At 46.4% G+C, this 24567-nt stretch overlaps 7 non-coding genes and 35 pseudogenes across 7 annotated transcripts; 21 read left to right on the forward strand and 21 right to left on the reverse strand.

Moving 5' to 3' along the window:
• Positions 1 to 431: 431 nt before the first annotated feature.
• Positions 432 to 550, reverse strand: LOC148243686 (5S ribosomal RNA). Its single transcript, XR_015814966.1, has one exon. It is a non-coding gene; the product is annotated as a 5S ribosomal RNA (ribosomal RNA).
• A 550-nt stretch (positions 551 to 1100) lies between these two features.
• LOC148243687 (5S ribosomal RNA) lies at positions 1101 to 1219 on the reverse strand. Its single transcript, XR_015814985.1, has one exon. It is a non-coding gene; the product is annotated as a 5S ribosomal RNA (ribosomal RNA).
• A 209-nt stretch (positions 1220 to 1428) lies between these two features.
• On the reverse strand, positions 1429 to 1547 carry LOC148243688 (5S ribosomal RNA; annotated as a pseudogene).
• Positions 1548 to 2110: 563 nt separating this feature from the next.
• Positions 2111 to 2229, reverse strand: LOC148243689 (5S ribosomal RNA; annotated as a pseudogene).
• A 204-nt stretch (positions 2230 to 2433) lies between these two features.
• On the reverse strand, positions 2434 to 2551 carry LOC148243690 (5S ribosomal RNA; annotated as a pseudogene).
• A 236-nt stretch (positions 2552 to 2787) lies between these two features.
• Positions 2788 to 2906, reverse strand: LOC148243691 (5S ribosomal RNA; annotated as a pseudogene).
• Positions 2907 to 3545: 639 nt separating this feature from the next.
• Positions 3546 to 3664, reverse strand: LOC148243692 (5S ribosomal RNA). Its single transcript, XR_015814716.1, has one exon. It is a non-coding gene; the product is annotated as a 5S ribosomal RNA (ribosomal RNA).
• Positions 3665 to 3869: 205 nt separating this feature from the next.
• LOC148243693 (5S ribosomal RNA) lies at positions 3870 to 3988 on the reverse strand (annotated as a pseudogene).
• A 563-nt stretch (positions 3989 to 4551) lies between these two features.
• Positions 4552 to 4670, reverse strand: LOC148243694 (5S ribosomal RNA; annotated as a pseudogene).
• Positions 4671 to 4879: 209 nt separating this feature from the next.
• On the reverse strand, positions 4880 to 4997 carry LOC148243695 (5S ribosomal RNA; annotated as a pseudogene).
• An 882-nt stretch (positions 4998 to 5879) lies between these two features.
• LOC148243696 (5S ribosomal RNA) lies at positions 5880 to 5998 on the reverse strand. Its single transcript, XR_015814857.1, has one exon. It is a non-coding gene; the product is annotated as a 5S ribosomal RNA (ribosomal RNA).
• Positions 5999 to 6203: 205 nt separating this feature from the next.
• LOC148243697 (5S ribosomal RNA) lies at positions 6204 to 6322 on the reverse strand (annotated as a pseudogene).
• Positions 6323 to 6527: 205 nt separating this feature from the next.
• LOC148243698 (5S ribosomal RNA) lies at positions 6528 to 6646 on the reverse strand (annotated as a pseudogene).
• Positions 6647 to 7206: 560 nt separating this feature from the next.
• LOC148243699 (5S ribosomal RNA) lies at positions 7207 to 7325 on the reverse strand. Its single transcript, XR_015814623.1, has one exon. It is a non-coding gene; the product is annotated as a 5S ribosomal RNA (ribosomal RNA).
• A 566-nt stretch (positions 7326 to 7891) lies between these two features.
• On the reverse strand, positions 7892 to 8010 carry LOC148243700 (5S ribosomal RNA; annotated as a pseudogene).
• A 209-nt stretch (positions 8011 to 8219) lies between these two features.
• LOC148243701 (5S ribosomal RNA) lies at positions 8220 to 8338 on the reverse strand (annotated as a pseudogene).
• A 204-nt stretch (positions 8339 to 8542) lies between these two features.
• On the reverse strand, positions 8543 to 8660 carry LOC148243702 (5S ribosomal RNA; annotated as a pseudogene).
• Positions 8661 to 9070: 410 nt separating this feature from the next.
• LOC148243703 (5S ribosomal RNA) lies at positions 9071 to 9188 on the reverse strand (annotated as a pseudogene).
• A 531-nt stretch (positions 9189 to 9719) lies between these two features.
• Positions 9720 to 9838, reverse strand: LOC148243704 (5S ribosomal RNA). Its single transcript, XR_015814846.1, has one exon. It is a non-coding gene; the product is annotated as a 5S ribosomal RNA (ribosomal RNA).
• A 205-nt stretch (positions 9839 to 10043) lies between these two features.
• LOC148243705 (5S ribosomal RNA) lies at positions 10044 to 10162 on the reverse strand (annotated as a pseudogene).
• A 559-nt stretch (positions 10163 to 10721) lies between these two features.
• Positions 10722 to 10840, reverse strand: LOC148243706 (5S ribosomal RNA; annotated as a pseudogene).
• An 804-nt stretch (positions 10841 to 11644) lies between these two features.
• On the forward strand, positions 11645 to 11763 carry LOC148243707 (5S ribosomal RNA; annotated as a pseudogene).
• A 205-nt stretch (positions 11764 to 11968) lies between these two features.
• LOC148243708 (5S ribosomal RNA) lies at positions 11969 to 12087 on the forward strand (annotated as a pseudogene).
• Positions 12088 to 12649: 562 nt separating this feature from the next.
• Positions 12650 to 12768, forward strand: LOC148243709 (5S ribosomal RNA; annotated as a pseudogene).
• Positions 12769 to 13327: 559 nt separating this feature from the next.
• On the forward strand, positions 13328 to 13446 carry LOC148243710 (5S ribosomal RNA; annotated as a pseudogene).
• Positions 13447 to 14630: 1184 nt separating this feature from the next.
• Positions 14631 to 14749, forward strand: LOC148243711 (5S ribosomal RNA; annotated as a pseudogene).
• A 204-nt stretch (positions 14750 to 14953) lies between these two features.
• Positions 14954 to 15072, forward strand: LOC148243712 (5S ribosomal RNA; annotated as a pseudogene).
• Positions 15073 to 15953: 881 nt separating this feature from the next.
• LOC148243713 (5S ribosomal RNA) lies at positions 15954 to 16072 on the forward strand (annotated as a pseudogene).
• Positions 16073 to 16280: 208 nt separating this feature from the next.
• LOC148243714 (5S ribosomal RNA) lies at positions 16281 to 16399 on the forward strand (annotated as a pseudogene).
• Positions 16400 to 16962: 563 nt separating this feature from the next.
• On the forward strand, positions 16963 to 17081 carry LOC148243715 (5S ribosomal RNA; annotated as a pseudogene).
• Positions 17082 to 17640: 559 nt separating this feature from the next.
• LOC148243716 (5S ribosomal RNA) lies at positions 17641 to 17759 on the forward strand (annotated as a pseudogene).
• A 205-nt stretch (positions 17760 to 17964) lies between these two features.
• LOC148243717 (5S ribosomal RNA) lies at positions 17965 to 18083 on the forward strand. The gene has a single exon (XR_015815170.1). It is a non-coding gene; the product is annotated as a 5S ribosomal RNA (ribosomal RNA).
• Positions 18084 to 18965: 882 nt separating this feature from the next.
• LOC148243718 (5S ribosomal RNA) lies at positions 18966 to 19084 on the forward strand (annotated as a pseudogene).
• A 209-nt stretch (positions 19085 to 19293) lies between these two features.
• Positions 19294 to 19412, forward strand: LOC148243719 (5S ribosomal RNA; annotated as a pseudogene).
• Positions 19413 to 20679: 1267 nt separating this feature from the next.
• On the forward strand, positions 20680 to 20798 carry LOC148243720 (5S ribosomal RNA; annotated as a pseudogene).
• Positions 20799 to 22331: 1533 nt separating this feature from the next.
• On the forward strand, positions 22332 to 22450 carry LOC148243721 (5S ribosomal RNA; annotated as a pseudogene).
• A 207-nt stretch (positions 22451 to 22657) lies between these two features.
• LOC148243722 (5S ribosomal RNA) lies at positions 22658 to 22776 on the forward strand (annotated as a pseudogene).
• Positions 22777 to 22980: 204 nt separating this feature from the next.
• On the forward strand, positions 22981 to 23099 carry LOC148243723 (5S ribosomal RNA; annotated as a pseudogene).
• A 210-nt stretch (positions 23100 to 23309) lies between these two features.
• LOC148243724 (5S ribosomal RNA) lies at positions 23310 to 23427 on the forward strand (annotated as a pseudogene).
• A 204-nt stretch (positions 23428 to 23631) lies between these two features.
• Positions 23632 to 23750, forward strand: LOC148243725 (5S ribosomal RNA; annotated as a pseudogene).
• A 209-nt stretch (positions 23751 to 23959) lies between these two features.
• Positions 23960 to 24078, forward strand: LOC148243726 (5S ribosomal RNA; annotated as a pseudogene).
• Positions 24079 to 24313: 235 nt separating this feature from the next.
• LOC148243727 (5S ribosomal RNA) lies at positions 24314 to 24432 on the forward strand (annotated as a pseudogene).
• The last annotated feature ends 135 nt before the right edge of the window (positions 24433 to 24567 follow it).

Raw genomic sequence — 24567 nt, forward strand, 5'->3', positions numbered from 1 at the left:
TCACATTTGCGAATAAATCTGCGGACCATAATTAAAGTCGTGCGTAACGTCGAATGGCACATCTGAAAAAAAGAAAATGAGTGCAACACGAGGACTTCACAAGAAAATGGGTGAAATATAAGGACTTCGCAGGAGGTAACCCATGCTAGTACTACTCTCGCCCAAGCAACCTTACCTACGGAGTTCTGATAGAATCCATTCCATTAGTGCTGGTATGATCGCACCTGTTTCATTTCGTGCTAAAAATACATACACTCCTTCTCCTTCCCTCCCCCTCCCATCAATTGTTTCCTTGTGCGTTCACACTGCACCTCTCCTTCTCGTTCTAATATCGATTAAAATGCCCCTGCTTCTTGACTCACAATTGCGTATAAACCAGCGGACCCCAGTTCTAGTCGCGCGTAACGTCGAACGACCCGTCTGAAAAAAAATTGGTGCGACACGAGGACTTCCCAGGAGGTCACCCATCCAAGTACTACTCTCGCCCAAGCACACTTAACTGCAGAGCTCTGATGGGATCCGGTGCATTAGTGCTGGTATGATCACACCGGTTTAATTCTGCACTGTAAATACATAAACTCTTTCTCCTTTCTTCCCCCTCCCGTCATTTGTTTCCTTGTGCGTGCGCACTGCACCTCCCGTGCTGGTTCTAATATCAAGTAAAATGCTACGGTGCCATGACTCACATTTGCGAATAAACCTGAGGACCATAATTCAAGTCGCGCGTATCGTCGAAAGAATCATCTGCAAAAAAATGGGTGCAACACGAGGAGTTCCTAAGAAAATTGGTGAAATATAAGGACTTTGCAGGAGGTCACCCATCCTAGTGCTACTCTCGCCCAAGCACCCTTAACTTGCGGACTTCTGATAGAATCCATTGCATTGGTGCTGGTATGATTGCTCATGTTTCATTCTGTACTGCAAATACATACACTTTTTCTCCCTCCATCCCCCCTCCCGTCATTTGTTTCCTTGTGCGTGCACTCTGCATCTCTCCATCTCGTTCTAATATCGATTAAAATGCCCCTGCTTCTTGACTCACATTTGCGTATGAACCAGGGGACCCTAGTTCCAGTCGCGCGACCCGTCTAAAAAAAAAATTAGTGCGACACGAGGACTTCCCAGGAGGTCACTCATCCGAGTACTACTCTCGCCCAAGCACACTTAACTGCGGAGTTCTGATGGGATCCGGTGCATTAGTGCTGGTATGATCGCACCTGTTTAATTTTGCGCTGCAAATACATAAATTCCTTCCCCTTTCTTCCCCCTCCCGTCGTTTGTTTCCTTGTGCGTGCGCACTACACCTCTCGTTCTCGTTCAAATATCAAGTAAAATACCACGGCGCCGTGACTCACATTTGCGAATAAATCTGCGGATCATAATTAAAGTCGCGCGTAATGTCAAACGGCACATCTGAAAAAAAGAAAATGGGTGCAACACGAGAACTTCCCACGAGGTAACCCATCATTGTACTACTTTCGCCAAAGCACACTTAACTGCGGAGTTCTGATGGGATCCGGTGCGTTTGTGCTGGTATGATCACACCTGTTTAATTTTGCGCTGCAAATACATAAACTCATTCCCCTTTCTTCCCCCTCCCATCATTTGTTTCCATGTGCGTGCGCAGTGCACCTCCCGTTCTCGTTCCAATATCAAGTAAAATGCTACAGCACCGTGACTCACATTTGCGAATAAACCTGAGGACCATAATACAAGTCGCGCGTAACATCGAAAGAATCATCTGTAAAAAAATGGGTGCAACACGAGGACTTCACAAGAAAATGGGTGAAATATAAGGACTTCGCAGGAGGTAACCCATGCTAGTACTACTCTCGCCCAAGCACCCTTACCTACGAAGTTCCGATAGAATCCGTTGCATTAGTGCTGGTATGATCGCACCTGTTTCATTTCGCGCTGCAAATACATACACTCATTCTCCTTTCTTCCCCCTCCCGTCATTTATTTCCTTGTGCGTGCGCACTGCACCTCTCGTTCTCGTTCAAATATCAAGTAAAATGCAACGGCGCTGTGACTCACATTTGCGAATAAATCTGCGGACCATAATTAAAGTCGCGCGTAACGTCGAACGGCACATCTGAAAAAAAGAAAATGGGTGCAACACGAGAACTTCCCAGGAGGTAACCCATCATTGTACTACTTTCGCCAAAGCACACTTAACTGCAGAGTTCTGATAGGATCCGGTGTATTTGTGCTGGTGTGACAGCACCTATTTAATTTCGTGCCGAAAATACATACACTCCTTCTTCTCTCCCCGCCTCCCATCATTTGCTTCCTTGTGCGTTCACACCGCACCGCTCCTTCTCGTTCTAATATCGATTAAAATGCCCCTGATTCTTGACTCACATTTGCGTATAAACCAGCGGACCATAGTTCCAGTCGCACGTAACGTCGAACGACCCATCTGAAAAAAAATTGTTGCGATATGAGGACTTCCCAAGAGGTCACCCATCCGAGTACTACTCTCGCCCAAGCACACTTAACTGCAGAGTTCTGATGGGATCCAGTGCATTAGTGCGGGTATGATGCCACTTGTTTAATTTTGCGCTTCAAATACATACACTCTTTCTCTTTTCTTCCTCATCCCGTCATTTGTTTCCTTGTGCGTGCGCACTACACCTCTTGTACTCCTTCTAATATCAAGTAAAATGCCACGGCACCGTGACTCACATTTACGAATAAACCTGCGGACTATAAATCAAGTCGCCCGTAACGTCGAAAGAATCATCTACAAAAAGATGGGTGCAACACGAGGATCTCTCAAGAAAATGGGTGAAATATAAGGACTTCCCAAGAGGTCACCCATCCGAGTACTACTCTCGCCCAGGCACACTTAACTGCGGAGTTCTGATGGAATCCGCTGCATTAGTGCTGGTATGATCGCTCCTGTTTAATCTGCACTGCAAATACATACACTCTTTCTCCTCCCATCCCCCCTCCCGTCATTCGTTTCCTTGTGCGTGCACTCTGCATCTCTTTTTCTCGTTCTAATATCAAGTAAAATGCCCAAGCATCGTGACTCACCTTTGCGAATGAACCAGCGGTTTATAATTGCATTCGCGCGTAACGTCGAGCGACCCATCCGAAAAAAAATGGGTGCAACATGAGGACTTCCCAGGAGGTCACCATAAATCAAGTCGCGCGTAACGTCGAAAGAATCATCTGCAATAAGATGGGTGCAACACGAGGACCTCCCAAGAAAATGGGTGAAATATAAGGACTTCGAAGGAGGTCACCCATCCGAGTACTTTTCTCGCCCAAGCACCCTTGACTGCGGAGTTCTGATAGAATCCTTTGCATTAGTGCTGGTATGATCCCTCATGTTTCATTTTGCACTGCAAATACATACACTCTTTCTCCTCCCATCACCCCTCTTGTCATTTGTTTCCTTGTGCGTGCACTCTGCATCTCTCTTTCTCGTTCTAATATCAAGTAATATGCCCCGACACCGTGACTCACCTTTGCAAATGAACCAGCGGTTTATAATTTCATTCGCGCGTAACGTCGAACAACCCATCCGAAAAAAATAGGTGCAACACGAGGGCTTCCCAAGTGGTCACCCATCCGAGTACTACTCTCGCCCAAGCACACTTAACTGCGGAGTTCTGATGGGATCCGGGGCTTTAGTGATGGTATGATCGCACCTGTTTAATTTCGCACTGCAAATACATACACTCCTTCTCCTTTCTTCCCCCTCCGGTCATTTGTTTCCTTGTGCGTTCACACTTCACCTCTCATTCTCGTTCTAATATCGATTAAAATGTCTCTGCTTCTTGACTCACATTTGCGTATAAACCAGCGGACCCTAATTCCAGTCGCGCGTAACGTCGAACGACCCGTCTAAAAAAAAATTGGTGCGACATGAGGACTTCCAAAGAGGTCACCCATCCGAGTACTACTCTCGCCCAAGCACACTTAACTGCGGAGTTCTGATGGGATCGGGTGCATTAGTGCTGGAATGATTGCACCTGTTTAATTTCGCGCTGCAAATACATAAACTCATTCCCCTTTCGTCCCCCTCCCGTCATTTGTTTCCTTGTGCGTGCGCACTGTAGCTCCCGTTCTCGTTCTAATATCAAGTAAAATACTACAGCGCCGTGACTCACATTTGCGAATAAACCTGAGGACCATAATTCAAGTCGCGCGTAATGTCGAAAGAATCATCTGCAAAAAAATGGGTACAACACGAGGACTTCCTAAGAAAATGGGTGAAATATATGGACTTCGCAGGAGGTCACCCATCCTAGCGCTACTCTCGCCCAAGCACCCTTAACTTGCGGAGTTCTGATAGAATCCGTTGCATTGGTGCTGGTATGATTGCTCATGTTTCATTCTGCGCTGCAAATACATACACTTTTTCTCCCTCCATCCCCCCTCCCGTCATTTGTTTCCTTGTGCGTGCACTCTGCATCTCTCCTTCTCGTTCTAATATCGATTATAATGCCCCTGTTTCTTGACTCACATTTGCGTATAAACCAGTGGACCCTAGTTCCAGTCGCGCGTAACGTCGAACGACCCGTCTGAAAAGAAAAATTAGTGCGACAGGAGGACCTCCCAGGAGGTCACCCATCCGAGTACGACTCTCGCCCAAGGACACTTAACTGCGGAGTTCTGATGGGATCCGGTGCATTAGTGCTGGTATGATCGCACCTGTTTAATTTCGCGCTGCAAATACATAAACTACTTCTCCTTTCTTCCCCCTCCCGTCATTTGTTTCCTTGTGCGTGCGCACTGCACCTCTCGTTCTCGTTCAAATATCAAGTAAAATGCCACAGCGTCGTGACTCACATTTGCGAATAAATCTGCGAACCATAATTAAAGTCGCGCGTAACGTCGCACGACACATCTGAAAAAAAGAAAATGGGTGCAACACGAGAATTCCCATGAGGTAACCCATCATTGTACTACTTTCGTCAAAGCACACTTAACTGCGGAGTTCTGATGGGATCCGGTGCATTTGTGCTATTGTGACCGCACCTGTTTAATTTCGTGCTGAAAATACATACACTCCTTCTTCCCTCCCCCCTCCCATCATTTGTTTCCTTGTGCGTTCACACTGCACCTCTCCTTCTCATTCTAATATCGATTAAAATGCCCCTGATTCTTGACTCACATTTGCGTATAAACAAGCGGACCATAGTTCCAGTCGCGCGTAACGTCGAACGACCCATCTAAAAAAAAATTGTTGCGATACGAGGACTTCCCAAGAGGTCACCCATCCGAGTTCTATTCTCTCCCAAGCACACTTAACTGCAGAGTTCTGATTGGATCCAGTGCATTAGTGCTGGTATGATGCCACTTGTTTAATTTTGTGCTTCAATTACATACACTCCTTCTCTTTTCTTCCTCATCCCGTCATTTGTTTCCTTGTGCATGCGCACTGCACCTCCCGTACTCATTCTAATATCAAGTAAAATGCCACGGCACCGTGACTCACATTTGCGAATAAACCCGCGGACTATAAATCAAGTCGCGCGTAACGTCGAAAGAATCATCTTGAAAAAGACGGGTGCAACACGAAGACCTCCCAAGAAAATGGGTGAAATATAAGGACTTCGCAGGAGGTCAACCATCCGAGTACTTTTCTCGCCCAAGCCCCCTTAACTGCGGAGTTCTGATAGAATCCGTTGCATTAGTGCTGGTATGATCCCACATGTTTCATTCTGCACTGCAAATACATACACTCTTTCTCCTTCCATCCCCCCTCCCGTCATTTGTTTCTTTGTGCGTGCACTCTGCATCTCTCTTTCTCATTCTAATATCAAGTAATATGACCCGGCACCGTGACTCACCTTTACAAATGAACCAGCGGTTTATAATTCCATTCACGCGTAACGTCGAACAACCCATCCTAAAAAAAATGGGTGCAACACGTGGGCTTCCCAAGTGGTCACCCATCCGAGTACTACCCTCGCCCAAGCACACTTAACTGCGGAGTTCTGATGGGATCCGGAGCTTTAGTGCTGGTATGATCGCACCTGTTTAATTTCGCGCTGCAAATACATACACTCCTTCTCCTTTCTTCCCCCTCCCGTCATTTGTTTCCTTGTGCGTTCACACTTCACCTCTCATTCTCGTTCTAATATCGATTAAAATGCCCCTGCTTCTTGACTCACATTTGCATATAAACCAGCGGACCCTAGTTCCAGACGCGGGTAACGTCGAATGACCCGTCTGAAAAAAAATTGGTGCGACACGAGGACTTCCCAGGAGGTCACCCATCCGAGTACTAATCTCGCCCAATCACACTTCACTGCGGAGTTTTGATGGGATCCGGTGCATTAGTGCTGGTATGATCGCACCTCTTTAATTTTGTGCTGCAAATACATAAACTCATTCCCCTTTTTTCCCCCTCTCGTCATTTGTTTCCTTGTGCGTGCGCACTGCACCTCCCGTTCTCGTTCTAATATCAAGTAAAATGCTATAGCGCCGTGACTCACATTTGCGAATAAACCTGAGGACCATAATTCAAGTCGCGCGTAACGTCGAAAGAATCATCTGCAAAAAAATGGGTGCAACACGAGGACTTCACAAGTGGCGACCCATCCGAGTACTACTCTCGCCCAAGCACACTTAACTGCGGAGTTCTGATGGGATCCAGTGCATTAGTGCTGGTATGATGCCACTTGTTTAATTTTGCGCTTCAACTACATACACTCCTTCTCTTTTCTTCCTCATCCCCTCATTTGTTTCCTTGTGCGTGCGCACTGCACCTCCCGTACTCGTTCTAATATCAAGTAAAATGTCACGGCGCCATGACTCACATTTGCGAATAAACCTGCGCACCATAAATCAAGTCGCGTGTAACGTCAAAAGAATCATCTGCAAAAAGATGGGTGCAACACGAGGACCTCCCAAGAAAATGGGTGAAATATAAAGACTTCGCAGGAGGTCACCCATCCGAGTACTTTTCTCGCCCAAGCACCCTTAACTGCGGAGTTCTGATAGAATCCGTTGCATTAGTGCTGGTATGATCCCTCATGTTTCATTCTGCACTGCAAATACATTCACTCTGTCTCCTTCCATCCCCCCTCCCTTCATTTGTTTTCTTGTGCGTGCACTCTGCATCTCTCTTTCTCGTTCTAATATCAAGTAATATGCCCCGGCACCGTGACTCACCTTTGCAAATGAACCAGCGGTTTATAATTCCATTCGCGCGTAACATCAAACAACCCATCCGAAAAAATATAGGTGCAACACGAGGGCTTCCCAGGTGGTCACCCATCCGAGTACTACTCTCGCCCAAGCACACTTAACTGCGGAGTTCTGATGGGATCCGGAGCTTTATTGCTGGTATAATCGCACCTGTTTAATTTTGCGCTGCAATTACATACACTCCTTCTCCTTTCTTCTCCCTCCCGTCATTTGTTTCCTTGTGCGTTCACACTTCACCTCTCGTTCTTGTTCTAATATCGATTAAAATGCCCCTGCTTCTTGACTCACATTTGCGTATAAACCAGCGGACCCTAGTTCCAGACGCGCGTAACGTCGAACGACCCGTCTGAAAAAAAATTGGTGCGACATAAGGACTTCACAAGAAAATGGGTGAAATATAAGGACTTCGCAGGTGGTAACCCATGCTAGTACTACTCTCGCCCAAGCACCCTTACCTACAGAGTTCTGATAGAATCCGTTGCATTAGTGCTGGTATGATCGCACCTGTTTCATTTCGTGCTGAAAATACATACACTCCTTCTCCTTCTCCTTCCCTCCCCCTCCCATCAATTGTTTCCTTGTGCGTTCACACTGCACCGCTCCTTCTCGTTCTAATATCGATTAAAATGCCCGTGCTTTTTGACTCACATTTGCGTATAAACCAGTGGACCCTAGTTCCAGTCGCGCGTAACGTCGAACGACCCGTCTGAAAAAAAAATTGGTGCGACACGAGGACTTCCCAAGAGGTCACCCATCCGAGTACTACTCTCGCCCAAGCACACTTAACGGCGGAGTTCTGATGGGATCCGGTGCATTAGTTCTGGTATGATCGCACTCGTTTAATTTCGCGCTGCAAATACATAAACTCCTTCTCCTTTCTTCCCCCTCCCGTCATTTGTTTCCTTGTGCGTGTGCACTGCACCTCCCGTGCTAGTTCTAATATCAAATAAAATGCTTTGGTGCCGTGACTCACATTTGCGAATAAATCTTCGGACCATAATTAAAGTCGCGCATAACATCGAACGGCACATCTGAAAAGAAGAAAATGGGTGCAACACGAGAACTTCCCATGAGGTAACCCATCATTGTACTACTTTCGTCAAAGCACACTTAACTGCGGAGTTCTGATGGGATCCGGTGCATTTGTGCTGGTGTGACCGCACCTGTTTAATTTCGTGCTGAAAATACATACACTCCTTCTTCTCTCCCCGCCTCCCATCATTTGCTTCCTTGTGCGTTCACACCGCACCGCTCCTTCTCGTTCTAATATCGATTAAAATGCCCCTGATTCTTGACTCACATTTGCGTATAAACCAGCGAACCATAGTTCCAGTCGCGCGTAATGTCGAACGACCTATCTGAAAAAAAATTGTTGCGATACGGGGACTTCTCAAGAGGTCACCCATCCGAGTACTACTTTCGCCCAAGCACACTTAACTGCAGAGTTCTAATGGGATCCAGTGCATTAGTGCTGGTATGATGCAACTTGTTTAATTTTGCGCTTCAAATACATACACTCCTAATCTTTTCTTCCTCCTTCCGTCATTTATTTCCTTGTGCGTGCGCACTGCACCTCCCGTACTCGTTCTAATATCAAATAAAATGCCACGGTGCCGTGACTCACATTTGCGAATAAACCTGCGGACCATAAATCATGTCGCGCGTAACGTCGAAAGAATCATCTGCAGAAAAATGGGTGCAACACGAGGACCTCCCAAGAAAATGGGTGAAATATAAGGACTTCGCAGGAGGTCACCCATCCGAGTACTTTTCTCGCCCAAGCACCCTTAACTGCGGAGTTCTGATAGAATCCGTTGCATTAGTGCTGGTATGATCCCTCATGTTTCATTCTGCACTGCAAATACATACACTCTTTCTCCTTCCATTTGAAAAAAAATTGTTGCGATACGGGGACTTCTCAAGAGGTCACCCATCCGAGTATTACTTTCGCCCAAGCACACTTAACTGCAGAGTTCTGATGGGATCCAGTGCATTAGTGCTGGTATGATGCCACTTATTTAATTTTACGCTTCAAATACATACACTCCTAATCTTTTCTTCCTCCTCCCGTCATTTATTTCCTTGTGCGTGCGCACTGCACCTCCCGTACTCGTTCTAATATCAAATAAAATGCCACGGCGCCGTGACTCACATTTGAGAATAAACCTGCAGACCATAAATCAAGTCGCGCGTAACGTCGAAAGAATCATCTGCAGAAAGATGGCTGCAACACGAGGACCTCCCAAGAAATTGGGTGAAATATAAGGACTTCGCAGGAGGTCACCCATCCGAGTACTTTTCTCGCCCAAGCACCCTTAACTGCGGAGTTCTGATAGAATCCGTTGCATTAGTGCTGGTATGATCCCTCATGTTTCATTCTGCACTGCAAATACATACACTCTTTCTCCTTCCATCCCCTCTGCATCTTTCTTTCTCGTTCTAATATCAAGTAATATGCCCCGGCACTGTGACTCACCTTTGCAAATGAACCAGCGGTTTATAATTCCATTCACGTGTAACGTCAAACAACCCATCCGAAAAAAAAATAGGTGCAACACGAGGGCTTCCCAGGTGGACACCCATCCAAGTACTACTCTCGCCCAAGCACACTTAACTGCGGAGTTCTGATGGGATCCGGAGCTTTAGTGCTGGTATGATCGCACCTATTTAATTTTGCGCTGCAAATACATACACTCCTTCTCCTTTCTTCCCCCTCCCGTCATTTGTTTCCTTGTGCGTTCACACTTCACCTCTCATTCTCGTTCTAATATCGATTAAAATGCCCCTGCTTCTTGACTCACATTTGCGTATAAACCAGCGGACCCTAGTTTCAGATGCGCGTAACGTCGAACGACCCGTCTGAAAAAAAATTGGTGCGACACGAGGACTTCCCAGGAGGTCAACCATCCGAGTACTAATCTCGCCCAAGCACACTTAACTACGGAGTTCTGATGGGATTCGAGGCTTTAGTGCTGGTATGATCGCACCTGTTTAGTTTCGCGCTGCAAATATATACACTCCTTCTCCTTTCTTCCCCCTCCCGTCATTTGTTTCCTTGTGCGTGCGCACTGCACCTCCCGTCCTTATTCTAATATCAAGTAAAATGCTACAGCGCCGTGAATCACATTTGCGAATAAACCTGAGGACCATAATTCAAGTAGCGCATAACGTCGAAAGAATCATCTGCAAAAAAATGGGTGCAACACGAGGACTTCACAAGAAAATGGGTGAAATATAAGGACTTCGCAGGAGGTAACCCATGCTAGTACTACTCTCGCCCAAGCACCCTTACCTACGGAGTTCTGATAGAATCCGTTGCATTAGTGCAGGTATGATCGCACCTGTTTAATTTCGCGCTGCAAATGCATACACTCCTTCTCCTTTCTTCCCCCTCCCGTCATTTGTTTCCTTGTGCGTTCACACTTCACCTCTCATTCTCGTTCTAATATCGATTAAAATGCCCCTACTTCTTGACTCACATTTGCTTATAAACCAGCGGACCCTAGTTCCAGACACGCGTACCGTCGAACGACCCGTCTGAAAAAAAATTAGTGTGACACGAGGACTTCCCAAGAGGTCACCCATCCGAGTGCTAATCTCGCCTAAGCACAATTCACTGCGGAGTTCTGATGGGATCCGGTGCATTAGTGCTGGTATGATCGCACCTCCGTAGTTAAGTGTGCTTGGGCGAGAGTAGTACTCGGATGGGTGACCTCCTGGGAAGTCCTCGTGTCGCACCAATTTTTTTTCAGACGGGTCGTTCGACATTACGCGCGACTGGAACTAGGGTCCGCTGGTTTATACGCAAATGTGAGTCAAGAAGCAGGGGCATTTTAATCGATATTAGAACGAGAAGGAGAGGTGCAGTGTGAACGCACAAGGAAACAATTTATGGGAGGGGGAGAGAAGGAGAAGGAGTGTATGTATTTTCAGCACGAAATGAAACAGGTGCGATCATACCAGCACTAATTCAACGGATTCTATCAGAACTCCGTAGGTAAGGGTGCTTGGGCGAGAGTACTACTAGCATGGGTTACCTCCTGCGAAGTCCTTATATTTCACCCATTTTCTTGTGAAGTCCTCGTGTTGCACCCTCTTTTTTGCAGATGATTCTTTCGACATTACGCGCGACTTGAATTATGGTCCTCAGGTTTATTCGCAAATGTGATTCACGGCGCTGTAGCATTTTACTTGATATTAGAACGAGAACGGGAGGTGCAGTGTGCACGCACAAGGAAACAAATGACGGGAGGGGGAAGAAAGGGGAATGAGTTTATGTATTTGCAGTGCGAAATTAAACAGATGTGCCGTTCGACGTTACGCGCGCACAAAAATGTGAGTCACGGCGCTGTGACATTTTACTTGATATTTGAACGAGAACGAGAGGTGCAGTGCGCACGCACAAAAAAACAAATGACGGGAGGGGGAAGAAAGGGGAATGAGTTTATGTATTTGTAGCACAAAATTAAACAGTTGCGATCATACCAGCACTAATGCACCGGATCCCATCAGAACTCCGCAGTGAAGTGTGCTTGGGCGAGATTAGCACTCGGATGGGTGACGTCCTGGGAAGTCCTCGTGTCGCACCAATTTTTTTTCAGACGGGTCGTTCGACGTTACGCGCATCTGGAACTAGGGTCCGCTGGTTTATACGCAAATATGAGTCAAGAAGCAGGGGCATTTTAATCGATATTAGAACGAGAATGAGAGGTGAAGTGTGAACGCACAAGGAAACAAATGACGGGAGGGGGAAAAAAGGAGAAGGAGTTTATGTATTTGGAGCGCAAAATTAAACAGGTGTGATCATATGAGCACTAATGTACCGGATCCCATCAGATCTCCACACTTAAGTGTGCTTGGGCGAGAGTAGTACTCGGATGGGTGACCTCCTGGGAATTCCTTGTGTTGCACTAATTTTTTTTTCAGACGGGTCGTTCGACGTTACGCGCGACTGGAACTAGAGTCCACTGGTTTATACGCAAATGTGAGTCAAGAAGCAGGGGAATTTTAATCGATATTAGAACGAGAAGGAGAGATGCAGAGTGCACGCACAAGGAAACAAATGACGGGAGGGGGGATGGAGGGAGAAAAAGTGTATGTATTTGCAGCGCAAAATGAAACATGAGCAATCATCCCAGCACCAATGCAACGGATTCAATCAGAACTCTGCAAGTTAAGGGTGCTTGGGCGAGAGTAGCACTAGGATGGGTGACCTCCTGCGAAGTCCTTATATTTCACCCATTTTCTTAGGAAGTCCTCGTGTTGCACCCATTTTTTTGCAGATGATTCTTTCGACGATACGCACGACTTGAATTATGGTCCTCAGGTTTATTCGCAAATGTGAGACATGGCACCGTAGCAATTTACTTGATATTAGAACGAGCACGGTAGGTGCAGTGCGCACGCACAAGGAAACAAATGACGGCAGGGGGAAGAAAGGAGAAGGAGTTTATGTATTTGCAGCGCAAAATTAAACAAGTGCGATCATACCAGCACTAATGCACCGGATCCCATCAGAACTCCGCAGTCAAGTGTGCTTGTGCGAGAGTAGTACTCGGATGGGTGACCTCCTGGGAAGTCCTCGTATCGCACAAATTTTTTTTCAGACGGGTCATTCGACGCTACGCGCGACTGGAACTAGGGTCCGCTGGTTTATACACAAATGTGAGTCAAGAAGCAGGGGCATTTTAATCGATATTAGAACGAGAATGAGAGGTGCAGTGTGAACGCACAAGGAAACAATTGATGGAAGGGGGAGGAAAGGAGAAGGAGTGTATGTATTTTCAGCACGAAATGAAACAGGTGTGATCATACCAGCACTAATGCAACGGAATCTATCAGAACTCCGTAGGTAAGGATGCTTGGGCGATAGTAGTACTAGCATGGGTTACCTCCTGCGAAGTCCTTATATTTGACCCATTTTCTTGTGAAGTCCTCGTGTTACACCCATTTTTTGGCAGATGATTTTTTCGACGTTACGCGCGACTTGAATTATGGTCCTCAGGTTTATTCGCAAATGTGAGTCACGGCGCTGTAGCATTTTACTTGATATTAGAACGAGAACGGGAGGTGCAGTGCGCACGCACAAGGAAACAAATGACGGGAGGGGGAAGAAAGGGGAATGAGTTTATGTATTTGCAGCGCAAAATTAAACAGCTGCGATCATACCAGCACTAATGCACCGGATCCCAACATAACTCTGCATTTAAGTGTGCTTGGGCGAGAGTAGTACTCGGATGCGTGACCTCCTGGGAAGTTCTCGTGTCGCACTAATTTTTTTTTTCAGACGGGTCGTTTGACGTTACGCGCGACTGGAATTAGGGTCCGCTGGTTTATACGCAAATGTGACTCAAGAAGCCGGGGCATTTTAATCGATATTAGAACGAGAAGGAGAGATGCAGAGTGCACGCACAAGGAAACAAATGACGGGAGGGGGAATGGAGGGAGAAAAAGTGTATGTATTTGCAGCGCATAATGAAACATGAGCAATCATACCAGCACCAATGCAACGGAGTCTATCAGAACTCCGCAAGTTAAGGGTGCTTGGGTGAGAGAAGCACTAGGATGGGTGACCTCCTGCGAAGTCCTTATATTTCACCCATTTTCTGAGGAAATTCTCGTGTTGCACCCACTTTTTTGCAGATGATTCTTTCGACGATACGCGCGACTTGAATTATGGTCCTCAGGTTTATTCGCAAATGTGAGTCACGGCAACGTAGCATTTTACTTGATATTAGAACGAGCACGGGATGTGCAGTGCGCACGCACAAGGAAACAAATGACGGGAGGGGGAAGAAAGGAAAAGGAGTTTATGTATTTGCAGCGCGGAATTAAAAGGGTGCGATCATACGAGCACTAATGCACCGGATCCCATCAGAACTTCCCTCGTATCGCACAAATTTATTTTCAGACGGGTCGTTCGACGTTACGCGCGACTTTAACTAGGGTCCGCTGGTTTATACGCAAATGTCAGTCAAGAAGCGGGGACATTTTAATCGATATTAGAACGAGAAGGAGAGGTGCAGTGTGAACGCACAAGGAAACAATTGATGGGAGGGGGAGGAAGGAGAAGGAGTGTATGTATTTTCAGCACGAAATGAAACAGGTGCGATTATACCAGCACTAATGCAACGGATTCTATCAGAACTCCACAGGTAAGGGTGCTTGGGCGAGAGTAGTACTAGCATGGGTTACCTCTTGCGAAGTCCTTATATTTCACCAATTTTCTTGTGAAGTCCTCGTGTTGCACCCATTTTTTTGCAGGTGATTCTTTCGACGTTACGCGCGACTTGAATTATGGTCCTCAGGTTTATTCGCAAATGTGAGTCACGGCGCTGTAGCATTTTACTTGATATTAGAACAAGAACGGGAGGTGCAGTGCGCACGCACAAGGAAACAAATGACGGGAGGGGGAAGAAAGGGGAATGAGTTTATGAATTTGTAGCGCGAAATTAAATAGGTGCGATCATACCAGCACTAATGCACCGGATCCCATTAGAACTCTGCACTTAAGTGTGCTTGGGCGAGATTAGTACTCGGATGGGTGACCTCCTGGGAAGTCCTCGTGTCGCACCAATTTTTTTTCAGACGGGTCGTTCGACGCTAGGTGCCTCTGGAACTAGGGTCCGCTGGTTTATACGCAAATGTGACTCAAGAAGTAGGGGCATTTTAATCGATATTAGAACGAGAAGGAGAGATGAAGTGTGAACGCACAAGGAAACAAATGACGGAGGGGGAAGAAAGGAGAAGGAGTGTATGTATTTGCAGCGCGAAATTAAACAGGTGCGATCAAACCAGCACTAAAGCCCCGGATCCCATCAGAACTCCGCAGTTAGGTGTGCTTGGGCGAGAGTAGTACTCGGATGGGTGACCACTTGGGAAGCCCTCGTGTTGCACCTTTTTTTTCTCGGATGTGTTGTTGGACGTTACGCGCGAATGGAATTATAAACCGCTGGTTCATTTACAAAGGTGAGTCACGGTGCTGGGGCATATTACTTGATATTAGAACGAGAAAGAGAGATGCAGAGTGCACGCACAAGGAAACAAATGACGGGAAAAGGGATGGGAGGAGAAAGAGTGTACGTATTTGCAGTGTAGAATGAAACATGACGGATCATACCAGCACTAATGCAACGGATTCTATCAGAACTCCGCAGTTAAGGGTGCTTGGGCGAGAAAAGTACTCAGATGGGTGACCTCCTGCGAAGTCCTTATATTTCACCCATTTTCTTGGGAGGTCCTCGTGTTGCACCCATCTTTTTGCAGATGATTCTTTCGACGTTACGCGCGACTTGATTTATGGTATGCAGGTTTAGTCGCAAATGTGAGTCACGGCGCAGTGGCATTTTACTTGATATTAGAACGAGTACGGGAGGTGCAGTGCGCACGCACAAGGAAAGAAATGACGGGAGGAGGAAGAAAAGAGAAGGAGTGTATGTATTTGAAGCGCAAAATTAAACAAGTGGCATCATACCAGCATTAATGCACTGGATCCCATCAGAACTCTGTAGTTAAGTGTGCTTGAGCGAGAGTAGTACTCGGATGGGTGACATCTTGGGAAGTCTTCGTATCGCAACAATCTTTTTTCAGATGGAGTTCGATGTTACGCGCGACTGGAACTATGGTCCGCTGGTTTATACGCAAATGTGAGTCAAGAATCAGGGGCATTTTAATCGATATTTGAACGAGAAGGAGAGGTGCAGTGTGAACGCACAAGGAAACAAATGATGGGAGGGGGCGAGGGAAGAAAGAGTGTATGTATTTTCAGCACGAAATTAAACAGGTGCGGTCACACCAGCACGAATGCACCGGATCCCATCAGAACTCCGCAGTTAAGTGTGCTTTGGCGAAAGTAGTACAATGATGGGTTACCTCCTGGGTAGTTCTCGTGTTGCACCCATTTTCTTTTTTCAGATGTGCCGATCGACGTTACGCGCGACTTTAATTATGGTCCGCAGATTTATTCGCAAATGTGAGTGACGGCGCCGTGGCATTTCACTTGATATTTGAACGAGAACGAGAGGTACAGTGCGCACGCACAAGGAAACAAATGACGGGAGGGGGAAGAAAGGAGAAGGAGTTTATGTATTGGCAGCGCGAAATTAAACAGGTGCGATCATACTAGCACTAATGCACCGGATCCCATCAGAACTCCGCAATGATGTGTGCTTGGGCGAGATTAGTACTAGGATGGGTGACCTCCTGGGAAGTCCTCGTGTCGCACTAATTTTTTTTTTCAGACGGGTCGTTCGACGTTACGCGTGACTGGAACTAGGGTCCACTGGTTTATATGCACATGTGAGTCAAGAAGTAGGGACATTTTAATCGATGTTAGAATGAGAAGGAGAGATGCAGAGTGCACGCACAAGGAAACAAATGACGGGAGGGGGGATAGAGGGAGAAAAAGTGTATGTATTTGCAGCGCAGAATGAAACATGAGCAATCATACCAGCACCAACGCAACGGATTCGATCAGAACTCCGCAAGTTAATGGTTCTTGGGCGAGAGTAGCACTAGGATGGGTGACCTCCTGCGAAGTCCTTATATTTCACCCATTTTCTTAAGAAGTCCTCGTGTTGCACCCATTTTTTTGCAGATGATTCTTTCGACGATACGTGCGACTTGAATTATGGTCCTCAGGTTTATTCGCAAATGTGAGTCACGGCACCGTAGTATTTTACTTGATATTAAAACGAGCACGGGAGGTGCAGTGCGCACGCACAATTTAACAAATGACGGGAGGGGGAAGAAAGGAGAAGGAGTTTATGTATTTGCAGCACAAAATTAAATGGGTGCGATCATACCAGCACTAATGCACCGGATCCCATCAGACCTCCGCAGTTAAGTGTACTTGGGCGAGAGTAGTACTCGGATGGGTGACCTCCTGGGAAGTCCTCGTGTCACACCAATTTTTTTTCAGACGGGTCGTTCAACGTTACGCGCGACTGGAACTAGGGTCCGCTGGTTTATACGCAAATGTGAGCCAAGAAGCAGCGGCATTTTAATCGATATTAGAACGAGAAGGAGAGGTGCAGTGTGAACGCACAAGGAAACAATTGATGGGAGGGGGAGGGATGGAGAAGGAGTGTATGTATTTTAAGCACGAAATAAAACAAGTGCGATCATACCAGCACTAATGCAACGGATTCTATCAGAACTCCATAGGTAAGGGTGCTTGGGCGAGAGTAGTACTAGCATGGGTTACCTCCTGTGAAGTCCTTATATTTCATCCATTTTCTTGTGAAGTCCTCGTGTCGCACCAATTTTTTTTCAGACGGGTCGTTCGACATTACGCGGGTTTGGAACTAGGGTCCGCTGGTTTATACACAAATGTGAGTCAAGAAGCAGGGGCATTTTAATCGATATTAGAACGAGAATGAGAGGTGAAGTGCGAACGCACAAGGAAACAAATGACGGGAGGGGGAAGAAAGGAGAAGGAGTGTATGTATTTGCAGCGCGAAACTAAACAGGTGCGATCATACCAGCACTAAAGCCCTGGATCCCATTAGAACTCCGCAGTTAAGTGTGCTTGGGCGAGATTAGTACTCGTATGGTTGACCTCATGGGAAATCCTCGTGTCGCACCAATTTTTTTTCAGACGAGTCGTTCGAAGTTACGCGCGTCTGGAACTAGGGTCTGCTGGTTTATACGCAAATGTGAGTCAAGAAGCAGGGGCATTTTAATCGATATTAGAACGAGAATGAGAGGTGAAGTATGAACGCACAAGGAAACAAATGACGGGAGGGGGAAGAAAGGAGTAGGAGTGTATGTATTTACAGCGCGAAATTAAACAGGTGCGATCATACCAGCACTAAACCTCCGGATCCCATCAGAACTCTGCAGTTAAGTGTGTTTGGGCGAGAGTAGTACTCGGATGGGTGTCCACCTGGGAAGCCCACGTGTTGCACCTATTTTTTTTCGGATGGGTTGTTCGACGTTACGCGCGAATGGAATTATAAACCGCTGGTTCATTTGCAAAGGTGAGTCACGGTGCCGGGGCATATTACTTGATATTAGAATGAGAAAGAGAGATGCAGAGTGCACGCACAAGGAAACAAATGACGGGAGGGGGGATGGAAGGAGAAAGAGTGTATGTATTTGCAGTGCAGAATGAAACATGAGGGATCATACCAGCACTAATGCAACGGATTCTATCAGAACTCCACAGTTAAGGGTGCTTGGGCGAGAAAAGTACTCGGATGGGTGACCTCCTGCGAAGTCCTTATATTTTACCCATTTTCTTGGGAGGTCCTCGTGTTGCACCCATCTTTTTGTAGATGATTCTTTCGACGTTACGCGCGACTTGATTTATGGTCCGCAGGTTTATTTGCAAATGTGAGTCACGGCGCCGTAGCATTTTACTTGATATTAGAACGAGTACGGGAGGTACAGTGCGCAAGCACAAGGAAACAAATGACGGGAGGAGGAAGAAAAGAGAAGGAGTGTGTGTATTTGAAGCGCAAAATTAAACAAGTGGCATCATACCAACACTAATGCACTGGATCCCATCAGAACTCTGTAGTTAAGTGTGCTTGGGCGAGAGTAGTACTCGGATGGGTGACTTCTTGGGAAGTCCTCATATCGCAACAATTTTTTTTCAGATGGGTCGTTCGACGTTACGCGCGACTGGAACTATGGTCTGCTGGTTTATACGCAAATGTGAGTCAAGAATCAGGGGCATTTTAATCGATATTAGAACGAGAAGGAGAGGTGCAGTGTGAACGCACACGGAAACAAATGATGGGAGCGGGGAGGGAAGAAGGAGTGTTTGTATTTTCAGCAAGAAATTAAACAGGTGCGGTCACACCAGCACAAATGCACCGGATCCCATCAAAACTCCGCAGTTAAGTGTGCTTTGGCGAAAGTAGTACAATGATGGGTTACCTCCTGGGAAGTTCTCGTGTTGCACCCATTTTCTTTTTTTCAGATGTACCGTTCGACGTTACGCGCGACTTTAATTATGGTCCGTAGATTTATTTGCAAATGTGAGTCACGGCGCCGTGGCATTTTACTTGATATTTGAACGAGAACGAGAGGTGCAGTGCGCACGCACAAGGAAACAAATGATGGGAGGGGGAAGAAAGGAGAAGGAGTTTATGTATTGGCAGCGCGAAATTAAACAGGTGCGATCATACTAGCACTAATGCACCGGATCCCATCAGAACTCCGCAATTAAGTGTGCTTGGGCGAGAGTAGTACTCGGATGGGTGACCTCTTGGGAAGTCCTCGTGTTGTACTAATTATTTTTTCAGACGGGTCGTTCGACGTTACGCGCGACTGCAACTAGGGTCCACTGGTTTATATGCAAATGTGCGTCAAGAAGCAGGAGCATTTTAATCGATATTAGAACGAGAAAGAGGGATGCAAAATGCACGCACAAGGAAACAAATGACGGGAGGGGGGATGGAGGGAGAAAAAGTGTACGTATTTGCAGCGCAGAATGAAACATGAGCAATCATACCAGCACCAATACAACGGATTCTATCAGAACTCCGCAAGTTAAGGGTGCTTGGGCGAGAGTAGCACTAGGATGGGTGACTTCCTGCGAAGTCCTTATATTTCACTCATTTTCTTAGGAAGTCCTCGTGTTGCACCCATTTTTTGCAGATGATTCTTTCGACGATACGCGCGACTTGAATTATGGTCCTCAGGTTTATTCACAAATGTGAGTCACGGCACCGTAGCATTTTACTTGATATTAGAAGGAGCACGAGAGGTGCAGTGCGCACGCACAAGGAAACAAATGACGGGAGGGGGAAGAAAGGAGAAGGAGTGTATGTATTTGCAGCCGGAAACGAAACAGGTGCGATCATACCAGCACTGATGCAACGGATTCTAACAGAACTCCGTAGGTAAGGGTGCTTGGGCGAGAGTAGTACTAGCATGGGTTACCTCCTGCGAAGTCCATATATTTCACCCATTTTCTTGTGAAATCCTCGTGTCGCACCAATTTTTTTTCAGACGGGTCGTTCGACGTTACGCGCGTCTGGAACTAGGGTCCGCTGGTTTATACGCAAATGTGACTCAAAAAGTAGGGCATTTTAATCGATATTAGAACGAGAAGGAGAGGTGCAGTGTGAACGCACAAGTTACAATTGATGGGAGGGGGAGGGAAGGAGAAGGAGTGTATGTATTTTCAGCACGAAATGAAACAGGTGCAATCATACCGGCACTAATGCAACGGATTCTATCAGAACTCCGTAGGTAAGGGTGCTTGAGCGAGAGTAGTACTAGCATGGGTTACCTCCTGCGAAGTCCATATATTTCACCCATTTTCTTGTGAAATCCTCGTGTCGCACCAATTCTATTTCAGACGGGTCGTTCGACGTTACGAGCGTCTGGAACTAGGGTCCGCTGGTTTATACACAAATGTGAGTCAAGAAGCAGGGGCATTTTAATCGATATTAGAACGAGAACGAGAGGTGAAGTGTGAACGCACAAGGAAAGAAATGACGGGAGGGGGAAGAAAGGAGAAGGAGTGTATGTATTTGCAGCGCAAAATTAAACAGGTGCGATCATACCAGCACTAAAGCTCCGGATCCCATCAGAACTCCGCAATTAAGTATGCTTGGGCGAGAGTAGTACTCGGATGGGTGACCACCTGGGAAGCCCTCGTGTTGCACCTATATATTTTCGGATGGGTTGTTCGACGTTACACGCGAATGGAATTATAAACCGCTGGTTCATTTGCAAAGGCGAGTCACCTTGCCGGGGCATATTACTTGATATTAGAACAAGAAAGAGAGATGCAGAGTGCACGCACAAGAAAACAAATGACAGGAGGGGGGATGGAAGGAGACAGAGTGTATGTATTTGCAGTGCAGAATGATACATGAGGGATCATACCAGCACTAATGCAACGGATTCTATCAGAACTCCGCAGTTAAGGGTGCTTGGGCGAGAAAAGTACTCGAATGGGTGACCTCCTGCGAAGTCCTTATATTTCACCCATTTTCTTGGGAGGTCCTCGTGTTGCACCCATCTTTTTGCAGATGATTCTTTCGACGTTACGCGCGACTTGATTTATGGTCCGCAGGTTTATTCGCAAATGTGAGTCACGGCGCCGTGGCATTTTACTTGATATTAGAACGAGAACGAGAGGTGCAGTGCGCACGCAAAAAGGAAACAAATGACGGGAGGAGGAAGAAAAGAGAAGGAGTGTATGTATTTAAAGCGCAAAATTAAACAAGTGGCATCATACCAGCACTAATGCACTCGATCCCATCAGAACTCTGCAGTTAAGTGTGCTTGGGCGATAGTAGTACTCGGATGCGTGACCTCTTGGGAAGTCCTCGTATCGCAACAATTTTTTTTCAGATGTGTCGATCGACGTTACGCGCTACTGGAACTATGGTCCGCTGGTTTATACACAAATGTGAGTTAAGAAAAAGGGGCATTTTAATCGATATTAGAACGAGAAAAAGAGGTGCAGTGTGAACGCACAAGGAAACAAATGATGGGAGGGGGGAGGGAAGAAGGAGTGTATGTATTTTCAGCACGAAATTAAACAGGTGCGGTCACACCAGCACAAATGCACCGGATCCCTTCAGAACTCCATAGTTAAGTGTGCTTTGGCGAAAGTAGTACAATGATGAGTTACCTTCTGGAAAGTTCTCGTGTTGCACCCATTTTCTTTTTTTCAGATGTGTCGTTCGACGTTACGCGCGACTTTAATTATGGTCCGCAGATTTATTCGCAAATGTGAGTCACGGCGCCGTGGCATTTTACTTGATATTTGAACGAGAACGGGAGGAGCAGTGCGCACGCACAAGGAAACAAATGACGGGAGGAGGAAGAAAAGAGAAGAAGTGTATGTATTTGAAGCGCAAAATTAAACAAGTGGCATCATACCAGCACTAATGTACTGGATCCCATCAGAATTCTGCAGTTAAGTGTGCTTGGGCGAGAGTAGTAGTCGGATGGGTGACCTCTTGGGAAGTCCTTGTATCGCGACAATTTTTTTTCAGATGGGTCGTTCGACATTACGCGCGACTGGAACTATGGTCCTCTGGTTTATACGCAAATGTGAGTCAAGAATTAGGGGCATTTTAATCGATATTAGAACGAGAATGAGAGGTGCAGTGTGAACGCACAAGGAAACAAATGATGGGAGGGGGGAAGGAAGAATGAGTGTATGTATTTTCAGAACGAAATTAAACAGGTGCGGTCACACCATCACAAATGCACCGGATCCCATCAGAACTCCGCAGTTAAGTGTGCTTTGGCGAAAGTAGTACAATGATGGGTTACCTCATGGGAAGTTCTCGTGTTGCACCCATTTTTTTTTTCAGATGTGCCGTTCGACGTTACGCGCGACTTTAATTATGGTCCGTAGATTTATTTGCAAATGTGAGTCACGGCGCCGTGGCATTTTACTTGATATTTGAACGAGAACGAGAGGTGCAGTACCCACGCACAAGGAAATAAATGATAGGAGGGGGAAGAAAGGGGAATGAGTTTATGTATTTGCAGCGCGAAATTAAACAGGTTCGATCATACCAGCATTGATGCACCGGATCCCATCAGAACTCCACAGTGAAGTGTGCTTGGGTGAGAGTAGTACTCGGATGTGTGACCTCTTGGGAAGTCCTCGTATCGTAACAATTTTTTTTCAGAGGGGACGTTCGACGTTATGCGCGACTGGAACTATGGTCCGCTGGTTTATACGCAAATGTGAGTCAAGAATCAGGGGCATTTTAATCGATATTAGGACGAGAATGAGAGTTGCAGTGTGAACGCACAAGGAAACAAATGATGGGAGGCAGGGAGGGAAGAAGGAATGTATGTATTTTCAGTACGAAATTAAATAGGTGCGGTCACACCAGCACAAATGCACCGGATCCCATCAGAACTCCGCAGTTAAGTGTGCTTTGGCGAAAGTAGTACAATGATGGGTTACCTCCATGAAAGTTCTCGTGTTGCACCCATTTTCTTTTTTTCAGATGTGTCGTTCGATGTTACGCGCGACTTTAATTATGGTTCGCAGATTTATTCGCAAATGTGAGTCACGGCGCCATGGCATTTTACTTGATATTTGAACGAGAACGGGAGGTGCAGTGCGCATGCACAAGGAAACAAATGACGGGAGGAGGAAGAAAATAAAAGAAGTGTATGTATTTGAAGCACAAAATTAAACAAGTGGCATCATACCAGCACAAATGCACTGGATCCCATCAGAACTCTGCAGTTAAGTGTGCTTGGGCGAGAGTAGTACTCGGATGGGTGACCTCTTTGGAAGTCCTCGTATCGCAATAATTTTTTTTCAGATGGGTCGTTCGACATTACGCGCGACTGGAACTATGGTCCGCTGGTTTATACGCAAATGTGAGTCAAGAATCAGGGGCATTTTAATCGCTATTAGAACGAGAAGGAGAGGTGCAGTGTGAACGCACAAGGAAACAAATGATGGGAGGGGGGGAGGGAAGAAGGAGTGTATGTATTTTCAGCACGAAATTAAACAGGTGCGGTCACACCAGCACAAATGCACAGGATCCCATCTGAACTCCGCAGTTAAGTGTGCTTTGGCGAAAGTAGTACAATGATGGGTTACCTCCTAGGAGGTTCTCGTGTTGCACCCATTTTCTTTTTTTCAGATGTGCCGTTCGACGTTACGCGCGACTTTAATTATGGTCCGCAGATTTATTCGCAAATGTGAGTCACGGGGCCGTGGCATTTTACCTGATATTTGAACGAGAACGAGAGGTGCAGTGCGCACGCACAAGGAAACAAATGACGGGAGGGGGAAGAAAGGAGAAGGAGTTTATGTATTTGCAACGCGAAATTAAACAGGTGCGATCATACCAGCACTAATGCACCGGATCCCATCACAACTCCGCATTTAAGTGTGCTTGGGCGAGAGTAGTACTCGGAGGGGTGACCTCCTGCGAAGTCCTTATATTTCACCTATTTTCTTAGGAAGTCCTCGTGTTGCAGCCATTTTTTTGCAGATGATTCTTTCGATGATATGCGCGACTTGAATTATGGTTCTTAGGTTTATCCGCAAATGTGAGTCACGGCACCGTAGCATTTTACTTGATATTAGAACGAGCACGGTTGGTGCAGTGCGCACGCACAAGGAAACAAATGATGGGAGGGGGAAGAAAGGAGAAGGAGTTTATGTATTTGCAGCGCGAAATTAAATAGGTGCGATCATACTAGCACTAATGCACCAGATCCCATCATAACTCCGCAGTTAAGTGTGCTTGGGCGAGAGTAGTACTCGGATGGGTGACCTCTTGGGAAGTTCTCGTGTCGCACTAATTTTTTTTTCAGACGGGTCGTTCGACGTTACGCGCGACTGGAACTATGGTCCACTGATTTATATGCAAATGTGAGTCAAGAAGCATGGGCATTTTAATCGATATTAGAACGAGAATGAAAGATGCAGAGTGCACG

The sequence above is a fragment of the Carica papaya genome, chromosome 8, assembly GCF_054855325.1.
Source record: "Carica papaya isolate Zhongbai chromosome 8, ASM5485532v1, whole genome shotgun sequence".
In the NCBI taxonomy this organism is placed as follows: domain Eukaryota; kingdom Viridiplantae; phylum Streptophyta; class Magnoliopsida; order Brassicales; family Caricaceae; genus Carica; species Carica papaya.